Source organism: Falco rusticolus, chromosome 10 (genome assembly GCF_015220075.1).
Source record: "Falco rusticolus isolate bFalRus1 chromosome 10, bFalRus1.pri, whole genome shotgun sequence".
Classification (NCBI taxonomy): domain Eukaryota; kingdom Metazoa; phylum Chordata; class Aves; order Falconiformes; family Falconidae; genus Falco; species Falco rusticolus.
In genome coordinates, this window is record NC_051196.1 from 9,141,975 (window position 1) to 9,169,725 (window position 27,751).

Genomic DNA, 27,751 nt, shown 5'->3' on the forward strand with positions numbered 1-27,751 from the left:
AACCGCCAATCGCCGCCAAGGGCTCCGCCCGTCTTGCCAATCACAGCCGAGAAAGGGGGTGGCCTTAAGAGCTAAGTGGGCGGAGGAGGGAGGAAGTTTGGTTGAACTGTGCAACCGCCGCAGTGCAGCATCCGTATTCGCGAAAGCCGTTACGCCACGGGCTTGGCGGTAGGGCCTAGGAGGGAAGGGAAATTTGCGCAAGTGGCGTACCCGGTTAATGGCGGCAGTGTGGCTGCCACTCTCCTTCGCTGTTTGCTCCTGTACTTCAACCATCACAGAGCCCCAGTTCTAGAGGCCTAGAGTGTGAGTTACAGTTGATCCTGCCACGTTCTTGGAAAGGTAGTTTAAGATGTGTATTCTCGTAAGGTTTTTTGGCTTGTCTTTTTTTATTTATTTATTTAATACATTTATTTAAGGCTAGGTTTCCCTTCGGGCAGACCACATTTCAAATTTGGTTGAGGTAAAAGATTAGCTGATTATGGGCTGTAGTCCTGAGCTTGCAATCAGATCCGAAGGAGGAGACTTGCCATTCGTGCTCCAAGAGCCTGTCTGTACGGATCCGATTTCAGGTTTGCTTTCTGGGTTTGGAAACTATTTCTCTCTCTGCATGTGCTTCTAGGTATTAATTGGCCGGTCCATGGCAGGGTGTCCTCCAGGCAACCCATGGGCAACCAGGATTCCTGAGAGACATTTTCGTGTATTTGTCATGCTAAGCACACAGCTGGTGGGGTTTTCTTGCTCCTGCTCAGTTAAACAAAACAAAGATGGCCAGGCTTTTAGCTGTAGGTGGAAGTTTGAGTCGAGGGAGACTTCCAAAGACTCGGCAGTGTGAGGTTTTATCCTTTTAATGTCAGGTCTCAGGCCCTGATCGTCACTGAGGTAGCAGCTACCTGGACTTGCCAAAGATTCAAACTTACTTGTCCTGGATGGGGCAGGACAGAAAACAAACTCCACAAACCTCCACATCTGCTTTGTTCGTGCATACGCCTTCCGCTTTCGGTTTGTATGACTCATAATTCAGATGACTGGGAGAAAGTGATACATGTAATAACTCTTGAACCATATAGACGGCAAGTCCGAACAAATGGTATTGCAGAACTTAATAGTTTCCCAGAGCCAACCTCATTCCTAATGCTTTCAACACAGTGTGCCACAATGTCCCAAGGGTTATATAAAACCTAAAGGCTGTCATACGTCTTCCATCGCATCTTATCTGGGATGAAGTTTGTTCAATATAGGTTTCCCCACCTTGTACCCATAAGCACTAAGGACAGTTTACTTATCAGATTGTGTCATGAAAAATCTTGAATAAACTACCTGGAACTAAGTTTTGAGCACATACGTGTTGCATAAGGGTGAACATAACTGTGACAGGTACTTGTCATACCGGAATTTTTATATAATGACACTTCCCTGCATTTAACAATAGTTATATTACTGTGGGAGCTTGGACCTCACATACGCATCTGCAAGAACAGCACTGTGCAGAACTCCATTGAAATCAATGGGATCCAGTTTGAAAGAAAGGGGTCAATGGGCACAGAGGGAACAGCAAAGTCAACAAGATTTAAAACAATATTAAAACCAGTTAATATTCTTGAAATGGACATTCTCAAGTAAAAAGTAATAAAAATACTTGCAAATATTAAAAACGGAAGTGAAAGCAAGGATTTTATTTTGCATTGGATGGCAGCGTATTCTCATGCAGTGCTTCCAGCATAAAGCATTCCAACACCATTTAGGGCAGAGACCCTGGAAGTGAAAATTCAGGAGAATTTGTCTTTTTCTTTGGGGGGAGGGGAGGTGGACGAGAGGAAAAGGAGAATAGAATGGAAAACCTGCAAAACACAGTAGGTACATATTGACATTTTTTGTTTATTGTAAAGCATACCATAAAATACTTATTACCATAACAACAGAAAAACCCACAGCATTTGGTTGTTATGAGAATAGCAGCAAAGACCGCTGTTTTCTTAAAACTGTGTTTAGTTTTTTAGGACTGAATCCGGCATTATATTAAGACCAGCAGGATATATGCTATCCTGTAGCTCACACTGATTTTGACAGGTGGGAACCTAGGAAGTTTCTGCACTTGGCTGCTTTGCTCATAACTTCACATCTGTGCCACACTTTGTCAGCCTAATAGACCAGCTGCGCTAGTACAATTGATGAAGGCAATGAACTGTAGTACAGAGGACAGAAAAGATTGTGAAATGCCTTCTATTTTATATATCTCACCTACTTCTTAAATTCCATAAACTATTGTGGCGGACACCATTATTCATGTCTGAGAATGTAGCAGCCCAATGGTTTATATGATTATTCAGTAACAAATTTACCTATTTTTTTTTTTAATTTGTCCCCTTGACTTAACAAAAATTAAAAAAAAATATCAGCAAATGGAATTTAATAGTTAGCAGTTTCAATATCACCTTGTACCCATCGGTCACCATAGTGCATTGTCCAAATTACCCCCCCTGCCTTTGTATTTTCCCCTTCTCCCTTCCACTTGCCCTGAACACCACTGATGCTTTAATTCAAATAAGCTGGTTTACAATTGACATAGTGGTTTAGACTGGATTTGTTTCTGCAAGTCTGCACTTGGAGAATCTATGGCTAATTCCTACTTGAGTGCACTGCCACTGGTTATTTGGAGGGGAAGGGTTGTCAGTGAAGTGTCATGAGGAACCTACTGTGTTGCAGACTGGCACAGAAACAAGAGTTGCTGCCCCAGATGCAGCATCTAGCTGAGAGGAAGAGGAATGCCTCTTGCTGGGCATATGGCATAGCTCAGAATCTGGCCTGGCTGCTGTCGTCTACCAAAACAACCCACAAAATGTGGGAAAGGAGCTTTGCAGAACTGGGAGTTTTTCCTTACTATTGCCAAGCTGGAATCACTGTGACTTAACACTGTGTAGTAGGTTGCACTGCAGTGATTACAAAGCTGAGTCCTGCTGGGTGGAGATTCCGGAGTGCTGATGACAGGGTAGCTGTAGCAGTGTGGCACTGTACCATCTCCAGTAAAAATACTGCATCTCATCACTGTACTGGTTGTGGATGTCGCTAGGCTGGGTTTTATGCAGAGTGCCCCATTAATGTAGTACAGACATGCATATAATACGAACCAAAGCATTCATGTAGAGAATTACTGCAGAGTAAGTAATTCACTGAAAATCCACACCCTAGTTTACCCAATTTCTCCAACATAATCACCTCCTGCACCTTCTTACTTTCCAGAGAGTTTTTTCTGCCTGTCTTTTCAAAAAGTGAGCCTCATTTTTCTCCAAAGCCATGTATATATATATATAGTTCCTGACCCATCCCATGAATAAAGCAGCTGACATGGACATTGAACCAAACGTACGGAGTTTTTCCTGTGACAGAAGTCTGTCTCAAGGAAAGCTGTACTGTAGAAAAAAAAAAGGCCTGGGAAAAGGAAAAAAACCAACAAAACCCAAAACCAATCTCAAAACCACACCTATATTTTTCATTTAAACAACTTTTTGGCATTTCTACTGAAGCAGCATGCTCTTAACAGCAACCCTGTTTATACTGTGCAGATGCACTATTACAGGAATTGTTTGGGTTGCCTTTTGGAAAAGTACACTAATAGTTATGTGCCTAATTTGTAATATAGCACGGATGGTGTGAAAGTGTTGCAGAAGGCTTTGTGGTAGTTCTATACAGCCTTTTAAGTTGCAGAGTATATATTGGTATTAAACTTCTGAATATCTGTAGAGATGCCTTAGGCTGATTTAACAATACGCACTGAGACAAGCGCATTTCAACCCTTCGAAACAGTGGTGGACTTCTAACCACCTGGGAGGTCACTTCTTTTTTCCTTTTCTTTGGAAAATCCTTTGCAGTACATTTCAGTGAGTCTTCTAATAAAACCAATGATTTTGCTTTCATCCAGTTGTCTTCTGAAATGCTGTTCCTTATACTTTAACTTAGCACCTGGATTTCCTGCTGCTCAGAACTGGTCCTTTATACTTTATCAAATAATTTTTTTTTAAATTAAAAATATCTCCTTGTTATCTATTTAAGACCCCGAAGACTTGCTAGATTTATTAAGTATAACAATTAGCCTGGCAGTTATAATCGCACAGGACTCCTACGGTGGTTCTTTGTCAGAAGACTGGAAAGGTATTTGGGGTGTGAGTTTACAGTTAGCCAGTGAAAGCTGCCTGGAATGCTCGAGTGTCAGAGATACTGATATTCCATCAGTGAATGTTTATACAAGCAACTAAGGAAAGTGAGGCAGTGCCGATAACAATACAGCTTGCTTTGCTTTCAGAGGCCTATTTAGAACAGGGAATATTTTTAGCTGATACAATTGTACTAATGCATAATCATCATAGCTTTCAAAGAAGATTGCATATGTATTCCCAGAATGGTTTGTGGAAAAAAACCCAACCACAACCCAAACCCAACAGTGACTGTCTTCTCAGCCGGTCTAGTCCAATGAAACATGTAAGCTGCAAAATTTTTATGTTCTCTAGTCATCTGAAATGACAGATTTGTTCATATTCTTTCGCATCAGCAGAGTGAGCGTGCTGTACTGCAATGTTCTGTTTCTGACATTGCTTAGCACCAGATTAACAATAAAGAAAGCTTTTAAATTTATCATTTTTATTATTTGCCAAGACAAGAGCTTTTCTTTCTCCTAACCACTGCCTGTTCTCGTTTGAATTACCTTAAAGCATGTATATAATGTGTAATTTTTACGGTTATTAGTATTTCAATTTCCTATGTTCACGTCTAATTTTGACATCTTTTAGGCCTCTCCAATAGCATGTCTTAGTGAGTTCCGTGGTTTAATTGCACAATGTTTAAGAAGTAACAATCCTTGTATCAGTTTTAAAATTTATTGCCTTGCTTCCATTGTAATCTGTTTACTTAAGTGGTTCTGTGGCCGTCATCTTGGATATGAAATACTTGTCATATTCATAAACACCTACTGGAGCTGAACACAAATTACAGTTGATTGAGTTGGAATAGCATCAGTGTCCTATAGCTGCATTGCATTACTCGTATCTTTATAAAAACGTATTATTGATGAACTCAGAAGCATGGATTGGAAATTACTTACGATTATTAAAATGCTGTGCTTGGTATTATCAACATAATCTTGTATTGTCTTTTCCATTGCAGAAAATGCTGTGTCATGGTTTGTGTGTGTAGGAAACACTAGGAATACCCTATAGAACATGTATATACTTTTAGTTGCTTGTAGAAAAGGGCTTTTGTTGGATGTAGTGAGCTACACTTAGCTACAAATAGCACTTGCTATTTGCCTTATTTTTCATGGGCAGAGCTATAGCGTCCCTTCTTACAATTTAAGGTAATATTCACATATAATAGTTATCAATGGTTGCCGTTAATACAGTTTTTATTAATGACAAAGGACAGCATTAATACTCTGTTAGGTTTCTGTAAGGGCCAGATTTTCTGTTATTTAGGGATCAAAGATGCACTTAAGCTAAAAAAAGGGTGAGGAAAAGCTACTTAGTGTTTTTCAGTCATCAAGGGGAAGCACAAATACAGGGAAATCGGGCTAATAGTTATAAATCCAGGTTGACCTTTTGGATGTCAGTAAAGTCCTTCTGTTTTCTCTTGTTAACAGTCTGAAAAGTTCAAAACCTTTCCTTAATATACAAAGATTATTATTTGCACATATGAGCGTGTTATTACAAACCTGTATTATTAAATAGGTTCAGGAACATGAAACCATTAGATTACAATAAACAGCGTTTCCATGGTTTGCCCTCTGGTTCCCTTTATTACATCCAGTCTAATTACAGTGTGTTAAAATTGTTTTTCATTTCTGTAGATTATTTTTATATTGGCATTCTGTAGTCCTTAATCCATTTAAAGCAAGTGCAGCTACTCATTGAAAGTATGTAGTTTTTCCCTATTTTGGTGAAATTGGTTTGTTTTCTAACAAAATTGCATGAAGGAGGCTTTCTCCCGTTCGTACCCAAATCGTTACTTATACCTACTTCGGGAAGAGAATCAGGGGAAGAGAACTGAGAACTATCAGAACGTGACCTACATCAGCCCTAACATCTGAATATTCTCCGATCTTCAAAAAAAAAGCTAGATCTGACTCTGAAGGTAGCTTTTATTAACCAGTAGTTATTTCTGGCTTCATGTGGCATGATTTTATGTCATACAGTAAAAGTTAAGCAGGTCCAGAGGAGGGCCACAAAAATGATCAGAGGCCCAGAGCACCTCTGCTGTGACGAAAGGCTGAGAGAGTTGGGGTTGTTCAGCCTGGAGAAGAGAAGATGCCGGGGAGACCTGATTGTGGCCTTTCAGTGCTTAAAGGGGTTTATAAGAAAGATGGCGACAGATTTCTTTCAACACAGCTGTAGCGATAGGGCAGGGGCGTAATGGTTTTAAACTGAAAGAGGGTAGATTCAGACTAGGTACAAGGAAGAAATTTTGTATGATGAGGGTGGTAAAACACTGGCACAGGTTGCCCAGAGGGATGGTAGATGCCTCATCCCTGGAAATACTCAAGGTCAGGTTGGAGGGGGCTCTGAGCAACCTGGTCTGGTTGAAAACGTCCCTGCTCATTGCAGGGGGTTTGGACTAGATGACCTTTAAAGGTCCCTTCCCACCCAAACTGTTCTATCATTCTATAAAAATGTCAAATGTGTTCTGCAGATTGAAAATATTTAATTCTCTGGGGCAATACAACCCATTTCAGCACCACAGACTTAATTCCTATTAGCCAGCTCCACAAGTTTAGTGAACTTAAGAAACAAGTAATCATTAACAAAAGGTAAAAAGGACTTCAGAGATGTGTTTGGTAACATGATCCTATTTCTGTGGATTCTCTGTTGTGCAATTCTGAGTAAAAATGGGAGGTCTGAAAAAAAAAAGATAATGAAAACTTAGTTCTTTTGTGAGTTCTGAGCTAGTATTGGCCTTGCCACCTGGCAACAGCCTCAGGTGCAGCTGCGGGTATGTCATGGAGGGTTGCAAGGCCAAGGAGGAGGGGGGGGCATGGGGGAGGTAAGCTGTATGTATGCCTATTGTAAAATACCTGTAATCAGAAGCACTTCCAACTGGGGTGTTTTTTCCTGGATTTCCTTAGTAAAATAGAGGTGGGTTTCTGTCTGGGGTTTTTGTTTGTTTTGTTTTGATTGTTTTGGGTTTTTTGTTGGTTTTTGTTGTGGGTTTTTTTAAAAGTAAAAGAATATGAATAAGCATAATTTCATACTAGGTAGTTATTCTGGTTAATATAAATGGTTTACTGTAATTATTTTGATTTTGCAAGGATTCCAGGCTTGGCATTTACACACTGTGTGTCTGAAACAGAAGTCACATACACTGCATCGGAAGTAACACATCTGCCCACAGACACGTGTTTGTTTCAGATGTAAATAGGTGGATCCCTAGATTGAGATGATACTGGGCTGAATTACAAAATTTTCTAGAGATTAAGTTCCTAGATAATTTCTGGTTTCAGCATTGTTCAGGTACGGTGCGAGCTGAGCCTGCTGGGATTGAAGTATTTAAGACAGTGACATAAAACCCACTTGTGAGCTAATCAAAAACCTTCATTCCTTCTATAGGCTCAGTACTGCATTTTTAGCAAGTGGAACTCTGTTTAGGCCCTAAACAAACACTAAAGGATGTAGCCTTGTAGCTACTGACGTTATGTTAGTTTTATTAGGGATGAATTTGACTCAGCATTTTATCCCTATTGTATACTTGATTGACTTGTTCATTGAATGCAGCACCTCCCCAAGAATTAGCTGAAAGCAGAGCTACAGGATGCTTGCTTCAAATATACTAACTCTGATTTTCATCTAGCTCCATTAGAAAATAACAGGTTTATTAGTGTTGTTTCCTAAATAATGTTGGTGGGAAAGCTTAAGAAAAATAGGAGTCAGTAATTTAAGTTTAAAGTCTGTTCTGATTAAAGAAGACAGTTTGGTTTGTCCACCTTTGCAGATTACAAGCTACAGCAAACATTTGTAAGAGCTCAGCTTCTTACTCCTCTAAAGGGCTAAAGTACCTAGAGAAGCCAAAACACAAATACACAAATTATGTCAAAACTATTCCTGCCAATGGCTATTTCCATCCTCAGTTAGCTTGGTAAAAGCTTTCTGGTGTGCCTTACACTTGTCCTTCTCCTTTTGGGTCCTGATTTTCTTAAGTAATAAATACATTCTTAGCTAGCTCCCTGTTCATCTTGGCTTCCAGGAACCACATTGTAAATACACTCACATTATGTCCTTTAGCCAAACAGATATAGAATCATGATAGCACTGTGACAAATAGAAAGAGTACAAGGCTGAGGATGTTCAGCCGGAGAAAGCTTTGGAAGATGAGTCCAAATGCATAGGTTTATGGATTAATTGAAATTAGAATTTGGATACTTTCAGCCAGGTGTCTTAAATCACATTATTAAAGCACTTTCTAAGTAAATAATAAAAATACTCCAGTTAAACCATATTAATTTTGAGCAATAAAGAATGTCCAACTAGAAATATGGGATGGTATAACTGGTAATTTTGGAAGATAACTGAGATTACTTTTCCTGTTTATGCCTACATAGAAGCCACAGAGGAGAATCCAAGGACTTAGAGCAAAGCAGTTCACCTCATACAGGTAAATAAGGACTAAAGCCGTCTGCCTTTAAAGTGGAGTGAAACAATAGCTATATTTTGTGAGTCATTTTTCAGTACTCTAAGCTATGTTTTCCAGTTTCACTTTTCATGGCAATCAGAACCTGTAAGGGATTAATTTCAAGTAGAATATGTTAAAAAAACCCAAACCAAAACACCCCCCCCCTTATTTTGGTAACACTAACATTTGCAAGAGGGAAAACAACTGGTACATTGCGCCTTCACAAATATTAGTGATGTTGGCTATGGTGTTTGGGTAGACTAAAATTGGAAAAAAGATAATTTGTGCTTTATTTAGCATAAACTTCATTTTTGTTCTGCCTTTTATGTCTTTTCCTGACTTACATTTTCCTCATAAACAAAAGAAACAGCTTCTTTATTTTCATATTTGTGCCCTTCCGTTAACAGTAAAAATATAATGCACGTTTGTTTCTTTAGCAACAAATTCAGGTGGCATCCTTAACCTCTGTATTTTCCTAGCATGGACCGTGGACACCATTACTTTCTTCATTGTAAGCATTATTTTCCAGGAAATAGATAATGAAGTTTGGTAGACAACAGGTGTAGTCACATCAGTTGACCAAGATGAAGAAGAACTAGTACAAAGCTAGATTATATCATGGAAAGGAGATTATCTATCCTCCCTGCCTCTAATCAATGAACGTTTTACTCTTCCTCTTTTAACACACAACTATATCTACAGATAATGCATTGCCAAGAGGGTCACTCACAGAAAAGAATTTCTTTAAGACTATGCTTAAAGGGACTGACGGTTGCTTTGCGCTCCATGAATTACTAGCAGGAGTGCAAAATGAAGAGGCAAGGCAAAGAAAGATGCCAAAACCAGTTATACTCCATTTGAATTGACTGGAGGTGAACTTTGGGTGCAGAGCGCTCCCCTTCAACTGCTTTTTCTTTATTATGTTAGCAAAAGTTGCAAAGCAGTAGAAGCCGAGTTACAGAAGACAGATTTTATCTGTAACAGGCTTCATCCTGCTCAAATTGTATCGTAACTGCTATAGAAACATAAGATAGAATACAGGCAAAAAAACCCAACCCACCCAGACATGTACTCTGCCTTCTAGGAGCTACGCTTTGGATGCTCCTTCTGAAGTCCTTTCTCTCCTCTTATCAAAGTTGAATAGATCCCCAGAACATTTGAACGTAATCTTACCTAGTTCAGGGCAGCCTCTTTACCCTGCCTTGAGCACCTGTGTGAAACCAGGACAGCAAATGTAACTCTGCTTACTGGAGATTGTCACTTCTGAATGGAAATAAGAACAAAAAGCCTTTTAAAAGAAATTCTAATTCAGGTTCAGGTCCAGTGACTGCCCAGATCTGCAGAAATACAGTGTCAAGTACAGCATTTGGAGAACTGATATTTGTGTTGCTGATAGATTAAACTCATCAGTGACTTACTCCAGTCTTACAGTGGTCTCTTTCTACAGATCTTTACAGGACAGAAGGGTCTCACAAGTTACAAGTTTTCATCAAGATCAAGGATATTTGAACAGCAAACACACCCTAGTTGGTATGGAAAATTATTGTTTCTTTATTCAGTAAATTACTGCTCCTTTATTCAAACTGCTATTTCATTGATTTACATGTTTTAGGCAGAAAGAATCTAAAAGAAGTCTTCAGGCTTCTTTAAAAAAAATGAAAAAAATATATGCAGGACATCACCATGATATTTATGTTTTCAGCTGTGATTTCATATAAAGAATATTATCTATGTATTGTAGCTGATGAAATTTAGTATCTCCCCCGCCCTCAATCCCTGTAAATATTACCAAGAAGCATTCATTGTTTTCTTTGTGATTTAGCCAGCTACCAAGAAAAAGAGAAAAGGGAAAAAAACGCATCAGTATTTATACTCTAGACCAGCAAGGTCTCAGAATGAGTGAACCTCAGGATTCAAAAGAAGCTTTTGCAGCTAGAAACTTTGCTGGAAAGTAAACAAACAAAACTGATGTCAGAAGTCTCATCCTCAGTCTTGCTAGGGCTGATCTTAAAAGGATTGGTTGGCACTGATGTTTCAAACCATTTGTTCTTCCACAAGAACAAAGTTGTCACTTCTGTCCCCTCAGAATTGCTGTCACTGAGCTCTTGAAGGAAAATGACTACTAATGCAACTAGGGCTGCGTGGAAAAAAAAGAACTGAGAACACTGCTGGCCTCCTTTTGATGTCAGTTGATGATCTGGCATCATAGGATGCCATCTCCTCTGTATGGTGTTACAACCTATTACGGATAACAGCTGTAATTAACTGTAATCTAAATAATTATGATCAGACTAGTATAATATTGGTTCTGCTTTCATGGACTGTTTTTTAAGAGGGAGATTTCAAAGGGATTTTCTTCAAGGACAACATCTTGCCTCACAGGTGGGATATGCCTGAGGTGTACCTGGCTAAGAGGACAACAAACACAGAAAGTGGGCTGGATATGCCTTTCTTACAGTGAGAGAGTGTAGCACTTGCTTTATCTCAATTTTGAGTATGGTTACTTAGGGAGTGTAAATCTTCAAATATGTAGATAAAAGTATACCAAATACACTTGCATCAAAATGTCTTTTTTGTTATTCAGTTGCAGGCTTTATGCAGGCCTTAGAATTATGAAGTTTTGAAAGCAATTTTAGAAATAGACAGTGAAAGCATGGTTTGTAGTTTGGGTGGTAAAAAAGGAAGAAGGTAAGACTACCTAAAGGAGTGTACACCATACTGACATCTAATTGAAGAAAGAGTGGCATTACTACTTTGCTTATGATACCACGAGTGGAATTTATAGTGTATTTGGCTTGATAGCCTTTGCTATTAGGCCAGACTGAAAAATGTTTAGGGCTACATAGACGTCTAACATATGTTTTATTATAAAACTCGATTGCTAAGAAAGTGTCTTGGCTATTTGCTGATGTCTAATTTAGATAAAAATATAGAAAAGAGTAGTCAGACTTCATCCAGGGGGTGTATAATTACTCACCAGAGCATCTCCTTTTCACATTCTTCACACTGGAGTAGCCATAAGCAAGCAGGATTACTGGATCTTGAGTGAGAACATGAAGTATTTTGGTTTCTTGTGCAGTGTGAAGCATTAGAAAATGTCAAATGCAGAAACCTGTTACTGTCACAGTACAGCAAGTAAGATACATTGTCTTGTACATTGGCAACATACATTTGTTTGCAAGCGGCAGTGTTGTAAGTAAGTATGTTCATAAATAACAGTTCCTTTCAATTCATCTTACAAAATAGACATGATTTTTGCTACGTAGTTGGCAGCAGATCTTTGAATATTGTTTAAGCCAATAGTGATGTGGAAATATGAAAGTGAGGCAGACGGTTTACTACTTTCACAATGAATTAAGAGTTCAAACTTAACATACTACATTTCTTGTGACTTGTCAAAAGAGATAAAAATAAAAAATGAAGGGCAGAGCTCAAATTACAGGTGCATGTGACTGAAATTAATAGCTCAAGCTATTATTTCTTGTGACAGGGGAAAAAAAAGTTGGATTCTGTACTTACAATATCGGAATAGATGCAAAGATTACCACGTCACCCCAGATGAGGAAACTAATTACTTCCAGCTTGGAGGTTTCTATCAAATTTATTCTTTTTCAGAAACTCTCTGAAATCATTGTTTATACCACTGAATGTGTATAAACTTGTGAGAATCAACAAGAGATCAGAGCCAACTCTGTGTCCCTACTCCCTCTACAGGTTTTTTTCGGTGAGATTATGATTTTTTATGTTGACCACATGGATTTTTTTAGTGCCAGATTGTTCTGGGGATCTGTGAGAGAGATGGGTAGAGAGGATTGACTGCATGTTTTTGTACAGTCTCAGTATTGCAGGGAGGTGTAGTAAGGCCTAGGCACAATGCTTTTCATCCCAGACCGTCTATTCTTTATTGACAGATATCTGTAAACAGCAAGTGTCTTCTAAGGGATGTGTGCAGGTAAGTACTGTTGTTGTCTCTTAGCTTTTTTAGCATGTAGGTGGTAGGGGCATAGGTTTTATTAGAATTATTAGAAACCTGTAAGTTATTATTATACAGAAAGTACTGTAATGAATCAACCAATCAATTTGCATCTCAGTAAGTTAACACTGATTGAATTACTTACCACGATTCATACGTCAAAATCCTCACTTGCATGTCCTTCTTTTTTATTGTTTTTTGCTTTTTTAGATATTTGTGTGGTTTACATCTCTATAGTGTCTGAACAACATAGAAAAATCAGTAAATTCCTGTTTGTTAAGACCTTTCGTGTAGTAAATATAATTTACGTCCCATTTAAGGGTTTTTCACACTGCTGTAACAAGGACAAATGAGCCACAGTACAAGACAAACTCAAGATGTAGTTAGTCAGTGTAACGGTGTCTGCAGCTGGGGAAGGAATATTAAGAAATAAAGGCATTGTCTTCATGGAAGAATTCATGCTGTTTAAGTACTAAGTTATGGGCTATTTTGTACAAATGTACCTTATGGACAGTGAAAGGGTATTTTCATGCCAAAATGCAAAGCAGTGTACAGTATCTAAAACTACCCCTAAATAAATCTTCTGTCGAGAAGCAGGATATATATGACTAGATGGAAGACATGCTGCTTCTGATACTGAAACTTTGATTTATTTTTGTGAAGCACTGCATTGTGGAATGCGATTGTACCTTTGAATTTTAGTAGGACTGTCTTTGTTCAAAGTGGTTTGATCCATATTTGAGTGGGAAAAACTGCCTTGGCTTTCTGTGTGGTAAGTATGTTTATACTAGGAGTTAGTTCAGAGTTGATACTGTGCACTGAATAGAGGCTAGTTTTCCTTTATGTTTACTTCCTTGTGTAGACAAACCCCGAGTAAGTGCGTCACACAGGAAATCTGTGGAGTCGCTCTAGTTTTATGCTGGCGCAACAGGACACATGAGAGAAATTTCAAGACAGTTTCTGTGCTGAGCAGACGGAATACTGTTAGTGACAACTCCAACAGGAGCAGATATTGGGAAGTACTGTTTTAAAGGGTTTGCTAAAGAAGAATGTTTTAAAGACTGGAAATAGCAGAAAGAGGAATCACATGTCTTCTTTCAAGTTTAAATAATACATGAATAGTGCATTACAAGTTCACAGCGCTTATGCTGGAATACTATCCAGTGGCCTCTGTTTTCCCATTTTTAATGTAGACATCTATTTAAATTTAGATTATAATGGAAAAAGATCAATGTCAGTAATGCTCTAAGAAGTAAGTACTTCTAACCTATGCTGGACTTGTATGCTACCTATCCTTGGCTTGTGACCTTCCTGATCCAGAACCATACTGATTATGAAGTACTGAGAGAAAAACATATGTAATATTGAAACAACTGAGAGATGAAACCTTGTAAATGTGTTAAAAGGCATCAGTACAATTTTAAAGCTCTTCATAACAAAACAAGTGCGGACTTTTGCCTCTCCACCAGTGTAGTAAATGTCATCAAATTTTCCATTAGTATCATACTGTGTTTTCCAAGAAATGTCATCATGTTCATCCATTTCCATTTTTAAAAATCTCTCTCCAGCTTCCAAACACTATTGAGTGGGCTGGGCAAAGTTAAACACAGCAATTTGAAAGCCAGATCCATTAGCCAAGATGGAATTAGACTTTCTGCTAAAAGAAGAACTATGAAAAATATTGACAGAGTGAACAGACTGAGGCTTTCTTTAATTTAGATATTGTAGTTCCTTCAGATCACATATTTCCTGAATAGATTTCACTGGATAGAATTGATTTTTTCTGGCCTAGCATTTCCCTGTCTTCAATAGCCTTGTGTTCCTTTTTGTATGATACATTAGATACATTAAATAATCCTATTCCATTCTCTAATCATTATTTGTTAGCTTCCAGGAGTCAGATCTTATTGCTAGGCAACTAAACAAGAAATCTCCATCTTTATATTAAGCAGTTTGCTGCATCCATGCCTAACCCTGTACTTATCCATACATATATCTGTAAAATTACCTAACTGCAGCTGTAAATGTCAAATCTAAACATGCTGCATATATTATGCATACTGCATTTATCTTGAAACTGAGCTGTTAGTAGTCAAAACAGCTTGGAAAAGCCACAGATTTTTTCCTCCCCCTTTTAAGATGTATTTTCCTCATATGCAACTAGCTTTAAGGGCAGCCTTGGCTCTGAAAATTACTTTTCTATTTTGGGGTATTAAAATAAGAGCTATTTATATATTGACCTATAGATTCTATATGCTTTTACATCAGGATACTTCTATACTTTTATAAATATATCTGTAAGATTTTGATTACTCTAATTTTCTGTTTACAAGTTTTCCAAAGGAATTATGAGACAGATCAGGCAGTCTGAAAAACCAACAGCAGGGCTGCAGCAGATTGTACAGACAGCAGTCTTTCTGCAGTTTTAACAAAGCTTATACGTTTAATGAGTTCATATCTGCCATCTTGGTGCTTGATTGCATTTTCAGTGCCATGCAGCTTTTTTTGTTGCTCATCTAATAATAAGATGTCCTCAATAACATCATAGTCTTATTACTAAGGATTTATTCTTATTTTCTTCAGTGTAATTTTTGTAGCTAGAGTATCACTGTTCTGCCATGGAGAAGAAGGCTTCTGATGTCACACATTGGCACGACTTTTTTAAAAAAAACTATAATGATTTTTAACCAGTTCATGTCATGCTTTCAACGTGTATATTCATACATATGATGTGTGAGTCTCAATTTTAGAATTGTAGAATTAAAGTCAGAAGGGACATGTGGAAATCATCTAGTTCACAGGCCTCCTCAAGGCATGGTTAATCTCAGAGGTTCAGGGTCTTGTCCTGTTCGGTTTTGAAAATCTCTACAGATGGCGTTTGTACAGCCTCTCCAGGGCCTTGCTGCAGTGCTTAGACACTCTTATGATGAAGATTTTTTTCCTTGTGCGTAGTCAGAATTGCCTTTTGTTCTTTCCCTGTGCACCTCTGGAAAGAGTCTGCTTTTGTCTTCTCTGTAACTGCTCTCTAGGTGGTAGGAAACCACATTTGGGTTCCTTGCAGCCTTTTATTTTTTACTTGCTAAACAAACCCAGTTCTCTTAGCTCATGTAATGTGCTGCAGTCCCCTAGCCATTGGGAGAGGCTGCCTCTGGACTCCTTCCAGTTTGTCTTTCCCTCTCCTGTCCTGAGTGCTAAAACTGGACACAGTAATCCAGTAAAGGATATTCTGCATGTGGCCACACAAGTGTTGAGCAAAGGGGAATAATAGCTTCCCCCGATATACTAGCTATGCCCACGCTAATGCAGTCGGGTTTGTGGTTTGCCTTCATCACTGCAGAAGAGCATTGCTGACCTATGTTCAACTTGCTGCCCTGTGCTATACCGGTACTTAGAAGCTCCCATCTCTGTCAGGGCCTCGGTGTGCTTGGATCCTCACAAACTCACCAAACAAAAAAGAGACCGAGGTGACAGAGAGGTGAATCTTACAGGCATACCGTCACCATCCCTTAGATGGTCACTTAATTTGGCTGGCTGAATTAGCCAGTTTTCTAAGCTAAAGCTTTGGAGAGAACAGGCCCCTGCCAATACCCAGTTCTGTGTTTTGAACTACACTTCAAACCAGCTTGCGGTACTCGGTATCTACAGAAGGAGCTTATGGATACTCTTTTTTTAATTCTAATTGGCTCATATAGGTACACCTAAAGTTGGTTAGTATAAATAAAGGGACTGAACTGATCCATTTTCTGTTCTAATTTTGGTTCAGCTGTGATTAAAGTTGTTCCGCTGTCCTTCCTGTTCAGGTCAGAAATAGATTGGTAACTGACTCATGTTAGAAAATACAGCTTTAAAAATAGAAATGATTGCATGCTGTGGGTGATCCCATGGAATGGGGCTTCAGGTGGAGGTAGGGTTTGGAGCCTTTTTTCTGCTCTGCTGTCATAGCACTGCTATTATTTGTGTTTCCCACACAGCACTACTGCTTTTCTCACCTCTTCAACCTCACTTGCTGTATTTAGGAACTGAGGCAATCTGGCAAGTACAGTTGAGGAGATGGAGAAAAACTATAGGTCTGCACTATATTTAGTATTTTAGTGATGCTGTGAGCTGTGCCAAGAATGTGGGAGATTGGAAGGGAGATGCTGAAGCCCTCTCAGTCTTGCTCTCCTGGAAGTATGCACAGTCACAGGTGTTTGTGCTGTTATGATACCCTGTCACTTTTCTTGAGTGAAGGGAAACAGGCTGATGGGGCTGAGCCGCCACTCAAGTGTGCTAGCGGCAGGGATAGCATGCTGTTGCTCAGGCTAGCCCACATGACAGCTTGTCGTCATCCTGTATCAGTTTGCCTGAGTGCACAAAGAAGGCAGACTGTGTAGCAGAGGACACAACATGTGGAAATAGCTTAAGTTTCTCCCGCGGTTTCCACCACTTTAAAGTGAAGAAAGCACTTTAAAGAGGAAATAGTATCCCACTCTTACATACCTATGCAGCAATTAGCCTCTCCTTGAACTGCAAAGGTAGGTGACAGATAATGCCAGTTGTGGTGATGTATATCTCTGGTGTACACCAAAGTAACAACACAGATATATTCCATATAAGCCACCAAATAGCTTTTGCATCTTCCCATTAGGGGTCCTTGAAGCTGTCCAATAGCCCCAAAATGATGTTGTTACGTTTAATATTTTTTTATTCAGTAATACATTTCAGTTTAAATCCCAAGTTGCTACATCTGATCAATCTGTATCTGCTATAAACATTATTCTCAATTTTATAAGCATAATATAATATACTTTTATATAAATTATATATTATATAGAATATAAATTATATAAGCATAATATAATATAAAATTTTATAAGCATAATATAATACACTTTTATAAAAATTATATATTATATAAAATATAATTTATATAAGCATAATATAATATAAAATTGAGAATAACGTTTATAGCAGATACAGATTGATCAGATGTAGCAACGTGGGCTATTTTCTCTTACTGGTTCTAGCCAGTCTTTTGTTTTCCTCTAATATGAGATTTCTGTTGCAGTGTAGCCAATTCTAAGATGTTACAGATGAAACCATGCAAACAGTACGTTATTAAATAATTGCAAATAACACCTGCAATGTTAGTAATATGTTTATGGTTTATGTCATTAAAAATCCTATATCTTAGGACTGAGTTTAGCTTGGTTTCACTAAAAAAACCCTGTTGTTTTGGTTTCTTATGGGACAATTTTCTTAACCTACATCACCAAATCTCTAGATTATAAAAAACTTGTATCTGCATTTTCTATGGGCTAAGATTCTGTGAAGATATGATTGGAACAGGCTTCCTAGAGAGGTGGTCAATGCCCAAAACCTGTCAGTGTTTAAGAGGCATTTGGACAATGCCTTTAATACCATGCTTTAACTTTTGGGCAGCCCTAAACTGGTCAGGCAGCTGGACTAGATGATCGTTGTAGGTCCCTTCCAACTGAAAATACTGTGTTCCGTTGTGTTGTGTTCTTTTGTGTTGTGTGGTGTTCTGTTCTTGGTATTCTGGTACTGATCTAGTTTTCAGGATTAGCGCAAGATTAGATCAGGTGAAGTACAGCTGTAGTAATGGAGAGAAAGGTAAAAACGTAAAAGATGGGCAGTGCAGTAAGTTGCTCCATGAATACTAAACCAGTGGTGATGTGGTTATTCAGTTTGCTGCTTCTTTGCCTTTTAAGATGAAAAGTGATTTCTTTTATTTCCTATTCATGACTTAAACTGGGCAATGCAGTGATTTATATGTCGGTTATTTGCTGTGCCTAGCAAAACTCATCTTATTAGTGAATTCATCTCCAGACTAAATAAGTGCATTTCATGAATTTCTTAGTTCTCTCTTTGGTTTAGGTGAGATTTCTGAACTTGCATTTTTTTACAGTGCTTCAATGGAGACATGAAGCTGTTTGCCACAAAATATTCTGAAATAAGTGCATAGGTTTTTAAACTTCAGATAAAATGTGTTGGAGTCACAGGATAAGCATGATAGCAGACTCTAAATATGATAAAAAGTACTATGTAAACTGTACATTCAGTATATTCATCTTTGTACATGCAGATAATATGCGCGTACATGCATGCATGTAACATGCCAGCCTGTGATTGCTAGAACTTAGAGTTTCAATCTTGAAGTTCCTGACATGCATGAATTTAACTTGCATCCATTCCTCCTATGCAAACAAAAAGATCTATTTTTAAAATAATTTCATCAAAGGAAATTTTATTAAGAGGAAAGCTGAGATGGAAGAAGGAAATACATCCTGTCATGCAAAATGCTCCAGCCTCCCCACCGCCCTGAGCTAATATTGTCCATGCTTACATTAGCAAGTAGTGCTGTGCAGTAAGAGCCAATCCATAGAGCTGGTGCTGAGAGCCTACGTTATATGTATATGTATATACGAGATGTCCACGTTATGTGTGAGTGGGGGGGAAAGGAGGGAATCTGCTTTGAACTAGTTCCAGTTTACTCCTGCGAACGGGAAGTCCATTAATAGTTGGAGCATATTAGATTCTCTGTAGAGTGCATCTTTCAGCGTTGCTTCACTCGGGGATATCTAGCTGTACTCCCTGATCTGTGCTGTGTGAAACAAAGTAAGGCTAGGGGGAACGAACAGGACATTCACTTCAAAAGCACACTCCTGATCTGAAGTTTAAGTCTCATGTAGATGCATCCATTGATAGGATGGTTTGAAAAACTAACATATTCAGCCAGACTGCAGGGAATTAGTACCTTCTCTCCTTTGAAAATAAATTATCTCTGTATTCACTGATGCTTTAAAAAATTATGCCAGTATATATTCTCTGTGCTAGGATGAGAGAGAGGGAAACAGGATAGAATATAAGGGTGTTCACAATGGAAGCTACTTGTTACGTTAATAACAAAGGACTAACCTGGTAAGTGATGACATTCAGTTTCACAACTAAAATGGAGGGTACCTGGACAGAAATTTATCTTCTATATATGTGATTTTACTATTTGAAATCTTTCACTATTTACCTTTTTATAAAGCCACAACTAAGAGAACTTTCCCTGATTTCAGATGTTTTAATCTCCATAATCTGAAAACTGATAAATTTAAGACACTGCATGAAATCCAGTGCGTCACTTAACTCCATAGCATTAGTTGCAGACAATACAATGAGACTATGGCTACCTTAATTCTTCTGAGTCATTACTGTAAAATACTACAGCAGTGAATACAGAGAAATATGATAGCTCTGATGGAACTGAAGAAGGTTATGTAATTCAAGCACTTGTGAAATTAGTAGAATTAGGATTTCTTGCCAAGGCTTGTCTTCTGAGACTAGTTGTTTACAGGAGTTCTAGCGCAGAAACCCATCAGGAAAGACAATATGAGGCTGATTCTGCAGTCTTACTCAGATGAAGCAGGACCTGCTCTGAGCAGTGAATGCGTTCATTTCCATGAGGTAGTCTAGTAATGCAATACTAAAGCATGATGGAATCGAACACTACATTTTCGTGTTCAAACTCCATTTAAATAACTGAACACACAATGCTTTATTGCACTTATGTTTGGTATGGTTCTCAATGGAAACTAGTAACATAGTATACACCGCGTAGGTAAAACCAAAAAGACAGAGGCCATTTCATTTTTTACACAGACTTTGCTAAAAATAAGTAATTGATCAAGTGAGCAGAGGTAATGAGTCATACAGAAATTTGTTTCCAGATGTTTTACAAGCCTTAGCACAATAGCTGCAGCATTTCTGTAGCATTAAACATGAATATTACTGGCTTTATATAAAGGAAATAAATCCATAACTAAAAAAACCCATATTTTAAAAAATGTGTGTAAAATGAGCATTCTTTAAATTCAGACTTTCTCTTCCCTTTTCTGAACCACTATATATTGGCGTTCCACACGTGTTACTTCCTTCAGCATTATGTCAGCAGTCTGCTGGTCAGTGGGAGTTTTGACAGAGAACAGTCTAAAGCAGGTTTTGGCAACCCGTGACTGCAGATTATGAAGGGCTGGCAGCAGAGCTAGCGTGGGGTTAGGAGCCATAGCATATTGAGGGAGTTGGCAGACAGAACCAATACCTTCTTCAGAACTCTGCAGAAATCCTGGCCTTGGGAAGTCCCTTCATCATACTGCTGATTTTAAGGTTGTCTGGTGAGCAGTGTTTCATTTGTTTGGGTTGGAGGGGTTTTTAAGTTCTGCTAGGTTTCTGTCAGCATCCTCAGCCTCTTATTTGGGAAAGAAGAGTATAGTCTAGTGCAACACATTTGAAAAGTCACTGATCCTTGAACATTTGAGTTTTGACATCTTACTATGAACATCTGATTTATAATCATATTTAGAGCCTCAGTAATTCTAACCATTGTTTGATTATTAAGTGCAACTTGGCCCCTCAGGGTTGTTTTTTTGAAAAAAAGCTATGGCATATGTAAGGATTAATTAATTCCCTGCAGGTCTTTGTATTCTCTTCAACTCCCAGTCTGATTTTCTGGACCTTTCTGCATGTTCATATGTGTTCAGCAGCTAAGCAACTGTGGTTAAAAAAACCCGAACAGGTCACTGTAAAATACCAAAATGGCATTTCCCTCCTCCAGCCTTTCATAGGGTAACTGCCAGCTGATTTGAGACCTAGGAGAACAAATAACTGAACAATGTTTTTAGCCCATGATCTTTTTTCACCATTGTTCATTATTATCGATTGAAATGAAGCTTAGAAGTATGTTTCTTCTGAAGCCTTTTGAGAAATGATGGCTCTCAATACACCTTTAAGGCTGAAACATCTATCAGCAGTACTGCAAAATATACATAGTTCTGCTGAAGTATGTGTGACATCTGTGAGAGCTCCTCTGTGTCTGCTGGTGAAATCTGAGGTTACTTTAAAATTTTGGATACAGATGAAGGAGAGCAACAATTTCTATGTGATGTGACAATTTTTGAGGAGTGAGTAAGTGGTTATGCAGTAAGTATGCATGTTAAAAGCACCATTTTTGAGAAAGCGGCAAAGAAGAAAATACAGCATTATGTACTAAGATCTGACCCCACAAATACTCACCTTTACAAAAATTATTCACTGAGCAGTCCTGTAGAACTCAGAGGGACTTTCCTGGGGAAAAAAATACTTGTGCTTGAGGATAACTTAATTAGTTCCATAAGGTTGTAATCTGATTATTTAGCTCCATGAAACTTACTTAACTTCAAGTACAAATGGAATTATATTACACTTGTAATGGGATAATTACAGTAAAAGCAGAAATCATCCCAAAAGGTATATTTATATGTTAAGAAAAAGAAAACATTAAGTCTGCAAACTAAAGCATTTAAAAAATGCAAAATGCCTCAGAATTGGGCTGAATTGTTTGATCTGAAAAGCAGATAAGTGAGATCCAGGAAAAAAGATTTAAACCCAAAAGATTTCTGTTTATTGAAATTTATGTTAGTGTAATTGAATAGCTGGCTCTCAGATAGACTTAGGTGCATTTTAATACATGTGATGCAACATGCTTAGTTCATGTGCAGACGTCTATGCTACTCGAAAGCTGTATTCTGGACAAAGGAGACATCTTATGACAGATGTAACAGATGTATACAAGTAAAGGCGAAGTAAAGTTGTTGCAAACCAGAGTGCATTTGCTTGTTATTCCACTGTGTGTATTTGGACAAGTGAAAAAAAACACTTTTGGAAGTAATTACTAATTTGAGGGGGTCTAAGACAAATGTCATTGCAGTTTTCAGAAGTGCTGAACAGTCAAGATCACTGAAAGTTTAAGTTTTTGAGTACTTAAGGAAACTGACTTGATATTTTTGGAAATCAAGTTTTTTGTATGAACCTGGTACACTTTAAAATCCGAATTTCACTCACCTCTGGAATTTTTTGTCCTCACCTTACCAGAAAGACCATAACCTGTACTCTCAAAATGATACATTCTGATGATGGAAGAACTCATGTAGAAAATGCTTTCTTTTTTTTTCTCCTTAGTAGTAAAAGACGGCATAATTTTATCCTTTTTTTCTTCAGGGTGATATTTGGCATCTGTCAAGTTGAAGCTCCTGCATAAGACTAGAAAATTAGGTGTTACAGAAGTAATTGATTTCCAAGTGCATGGTCATGTTTATGAAGTCTTGAGAAGACATATTTTCATGGATTTCTATTCCAGAAGGCAGCAGTATGTATTTAAATTAAAAAAAAAAAAAAAAAAGTTTGAAGAATAAAAAGAGGTATGTTCTGGTAATATACACCGATTAAATTTACTGATTAGTTAATTTATTGTGTACAGATAACCCTGTAAACTCCCTCGAAGTAGAACAAAATCTTTAAAGATACTCTTACAATCTAATTTAGGATATTCATAAATGATACCACTGAGAAATTAGAAAACAATTTTTCCTGAACTTTGCCTCCATGAATAATTGTTGACAAAAGGCTCTTCAGGATGAAATGTCACATCTTTTTTTTCCTGTGGCTTGTGGTAAATCATGCAATCAAAATGTTAGGGTGACTTAATTTTTTGTTAGGAAGGAGTTTATTGTATCTATGTGCCCATAAGGTTTTTTAGTTCTCTGTAACCCTGAGGCCACTATATGTGGTGGAAGTAAAGGAAATCGAGGTGTTTCCGCCTGCTAATACAAACACAGCTGTACCACCTCTTACTAGTTAGATAAAAATTCTGTCTGCAGAGTTCAGATCTGGAACTAAATATCAAAGATGACCAAAGTTAAATTTGTTTTTTAGTTTAGGTCCAGCGTTTAGTTTGTTTCCTGCCATAGTTTTCTGTGCTTACATTGGCAATCCCTACTTGCATAAAATGAACTTAAACAGATAATTATTTTGCCTCTACAGCTTAATAAAATAAACTCAAAAGCAATTTTCTTTTCTCAAATACAGTTATGTCTTTATGCAGTGCATTGCTGCATAAAAGTCCTGATCTGAGTAGGGCTGTGATTTTTTTTGTTCATCGTTTTGGACAACCTGGCTAGGATGGCAAAAACTTTTAATTGTTATCAGGCCTTATCGAGGATTTTTGCAGAAATTGGATTAATTCATTAAAGTACATAAAGCAAATGTAATTTTCCCTCATCCTGTGTATAAATAGCTCCTCTAAGGTATTGGATTTTTCTCAATTACTCAGATTACCCATATGTTTCTTAGGTTATAAACACATTTTTTTTTTTAATGTAAAGAAGGAGGATTGATCCTGACATTTTCTCAGTTGTGTGCAGTGACACTTTTGAAATTGTAACAATCTACTGCCAACTATGGATGTTGACTCAGGCATGAGATTTTCAAAAGGCATGCTTACTTTAGAGACTAGTTTGTCATGTTTCCATCTGTTGGATAAATATTTTTTTGACTAAGTGTAAAACCCCAAATACATGTCGTCCCAGATGCTCAAGAAATTTTTCATCTGACTGCTGAGAGGCAACAAGATGAGATGGAAAATCCTTTCAAAACACCTGCCAAGCAAGACAGTGCAGTCGTGTCTTGGGGCAACTAGAAACTCCTTCAGATTGCATTTGAAACTGTGTTGGAGGGTAGTCAACTGAGATTTTGGACTCAGAGATTAAAAACAACAATCCGTGTGACACTGTGAACAAATCTTACTGATAGATAGCATATGATTTCCCAGCAGGTGGGAGATGTAAATCAGTAGCCTGGAGAGAATCAGGAGATATGAGAATGGCAGAGGGGTTGTATGCTCAAGTGCATGCCCTCTGCAGCTGAGTTCCAGGAAATCTGACCTTCGGTTATTTTGGATGCTGGCTGATAGAAGCCTTTTCCTTGCTGTCTAAGCACCATGGCTGAAGAAATTTGCATTCCTACTATTTGCTGCTTGTCCTACTGGCTTTACCAGACAGGACTGGTGAAGCAGGTGAGACTGAAATCCCATTGTGTTAGCTCCCTTGCTGGCATGTAGACATTTCTTTGTTACTCACAGAGAGTATTTGGTAGATAGACATTGGGAAGTGTTCCTTCAGGGTTCTAAACCCAATATTTTCTTTGGTAAATACACGTCTTTTTTCCCTTCCCCCATTCACTGAGATAAAATAATGCTCTGGTGGTACATTCTCTGTAAACCTTCTGTAATTTCACTTGAACAGATCTGGAGGGATCTATTGCTCAATTAGAAGCCTCCTCTGCAACACCAATGTGCTTTCGTTGATACTGATTTTTTTCCCCTTTTGTATGTGTCTGTTCATGTGTTTGCTTAGGAAAAAGCAAAAGCAGATTAAGTAGAGATTAAGCGAGTGTGACAGAACAATGTTACGCTGTTGACTACTCAACAGCAGGTTTGATGAGAGCAGGTAAGGCCAAAATGTGTTTGGTTTTTTTTTTTTTTTTTTTTGAGTCAGTTATGAGTTTTACTTAATGTAGCCACAAAGAGACCTGGTGACCCTGTGACCCTTTTTGTGTGGTGTGATTTTAGCCATGCAGTTTTCCATTTTGCTGTGTCAGGGTAACCTGAGAAGCAGGTTTCTTTTCTTTTGTATTTGATTCTCACCAAGGCGGTGAACAACTATGGTCTTGGTGCAAGTTGATGCTGTTACATTCCAAATACTTTCCCAGCCTTGCCTGCAGAATAGGAATGTGAGACTGGAAGTGACTCTTTGTATCACAGAATCCACCTCTCTTCTGCAGCAGGCATCCCATCTCATAAATCCTACCAAAACCAACCAAGCTCAGTCTTGAAACTACTTCTTCAGCCATCTCAACTGTACTGAGATATCCTACACTGTTTTAAAAATGTTGTTGATGAACTTAGACGCCTCAGCCCTGCTCACTGATAGCAGAGATGCCTCTTTTCATAATAAACTTCCCCTCCTCTGACAGCGCCGCTGCTAAGTAAGCTTCTTTCCAACTGATAAAATGCAGGATATACATATGAAACATGGCGTGTAGGTGTTTGTTTCTTTCCAGCTACTCCTGCCAGAATGCTGTTCTGGGATCCCACTGATTAGAAACCCAGTTTCTTTGTCCAGCCTTCGTGGCTAGTTAACCTGTGCTTGAAAGGTGGTTACCCAGCTTGCAGACTTGATTGTGCAGGTTCTTGGGTTTTCAAAACTCTTCTGGGGAGGTTGGTTTAAAGCTTTAAGATATATCTGAGACTGCTCACTGAGGTGAATTATGGGAGTTCACAAACTATTATTTTGTAAATATGTATTCTGTTAAGAATGTTGGAATAGGATGGAAGATCCAGGGTTGCTAAATGATGCTGTAGTAGGGGAAGAAATGCTTGGCTCTTCTGAGTATTAAGGCTGAGACTGATTACAAAAGCCTTGTAAACAGAAGTATTTCAGGACATCTCAGTTGTGTGTTTGCAGTCAGCATTACAGAATTCTTGTCATCCGTAGGGAACACTTAATTTTAGAACACATTGAAAAGTACTGTTAATGTCTCTATGTTAGCTTTTCTAATTCAGTAAAAAAAAAATACTTCAAGAGTGAGTCTATGATTTTGTGAAAGGAAATAGCATGATCTGAACCCTATATCTTTTGGCCAGAAATAGGAAAGAGAAAAATCCCCTTAGAATTGCTGTTTTCCAGGTTTTTTTTTTCCTGGTTCAGAACTTCCATTGTCTTCAGTGATTATCTGAAATGAAATTCTAAACATGTAGAGGTTTGTCCATCCTTAGCCATTCTATTAAATTGTTCTCTGTTCTTGCAATTTTTTCTGATTTCCTGGACTGATACCATAACAATCTGAACTGACTCCATAATTTATGGATAGTATTATAACTATAGTGGATTGCTTTATTTTTAATTTTTAAAATTAAGGTTTAAGTAGATTCATCTGATATTCTAAGGATTTATTATCGGCCTCTGACAAGGGAAATAATATGGATTTTTTAGAGAAATGCAACATAAATCACATAGTTCCAGAAATACTTGTCTAGAGCTACATTTTTTGGATTCATGTGCTAGTAATGATGGAGTTGTTCACGAGAGATTTTACTGATGAGATAGGATGAAGCTCTTGCGTATATTCCGTGGAGTTGCTTATCGATGCTTTCAGGTCACAGATGCACAAATTACTGCTTTTGGTAGGGCTCTGGCAAAGACCGTTTGAGCGAAGTGCATGGAAGGGTGAAATTTAATCCTGTAAATGGGACTGTGTACTTCTAAAATTTTAAAATGGCTGCTTAGGGCTTAGTAACTGAGGAAACTTGCGCTGAATCCAGTCGTTCACCCACACCTTTGTAACAGAATTGCAGATCATCTTAATAATTCTCTCTTTTATCCTAATATCGAATATTGGAGATTGCTTCTAGAGTCAGAGTCTGTCAACAGTATTTAGTATTTTTGGCTGCAAGGGGCAGCAGCTGTAGACGGCGTGTTGTTTGGGAGTTACAGTGTTCATACGTTATTCTACCACATGATGTCCTCCTAACCTAGGTTATTCGATGTTCTACATCGAATGCACGAACTCCAGTTTCAACTGTAAAATTCTGTAACGTTCAGACATGTATTTATATAAAAGGTATCAACCTTGTTACAGACTATTGCTCTAACCAGAAAGATCTCTAGGGTTTTTTTTCAGTTGCTGTATATGAATTGTGAACTTTTCTTCTGAGTCTGAGTATTATAAATACAGCCATAGAAATGCCTCTATTGAAATCTAAAGCTTAAGAAATGTGTTTTCCTTTTATTCTACTGTAATGAACATGGTCTAGTTTAGTGTTACTGCTACTACGCACTACTTTGTACAAATATTTCATGCTAGTTTTTGCACCAAGGCATAATTTAAATGTTGCACACATTATGTCAAAGCTGTATTTAATCTTGTTACGAATAAATGACTTTGAACAAAATTTCTACTGTTTGAGGTATGGCACAAGTACAGACTTTAAATTTAGATATAGCATACTACTTGTCCTTTAGTTTGTGCCATGTTACTTCTTGTTTTAAGTAATTTTTTTTGTCAAAACCAAGTATACTTTATAATACTGATGTAGCATATTTTTGTGTGCTTAGGCCTTCATGAATGCTGGTTTTCTGATGGCTCATAAAAGTAGAGGGATAATCTCACATCCTGCTATTCCAAATAAAGGAAAATATTTAAACTGAAGAAGAATCTCAACAGCCTTAAATACTTTTGGTGATAGAGCTGAGCACCTGCATCCATTGGAGG

At 38.0% G+C, this 27,751-nt stretch overlaps 1 long non-coding RNA gene across 1 annotated transcript; it reads left to right on the forward strand.

The window, feature by feature from the left end:
- The first annotated feature begins 13 nt into the window (after window positions 1–13).
- On the forward strand, window positions 14–27,751 carry LOC119154335. The gene is made up of 5 exons (XR_005106437.1): window positions 14–339; window positions 10,094–10,176; window positions 22,643–22,842; window positions 24,835–24,927; window positions 27,595–27,751. It is a non-coding gene; the product is annotated as an uncharacterized LOC119154335 (long non-coding RNA).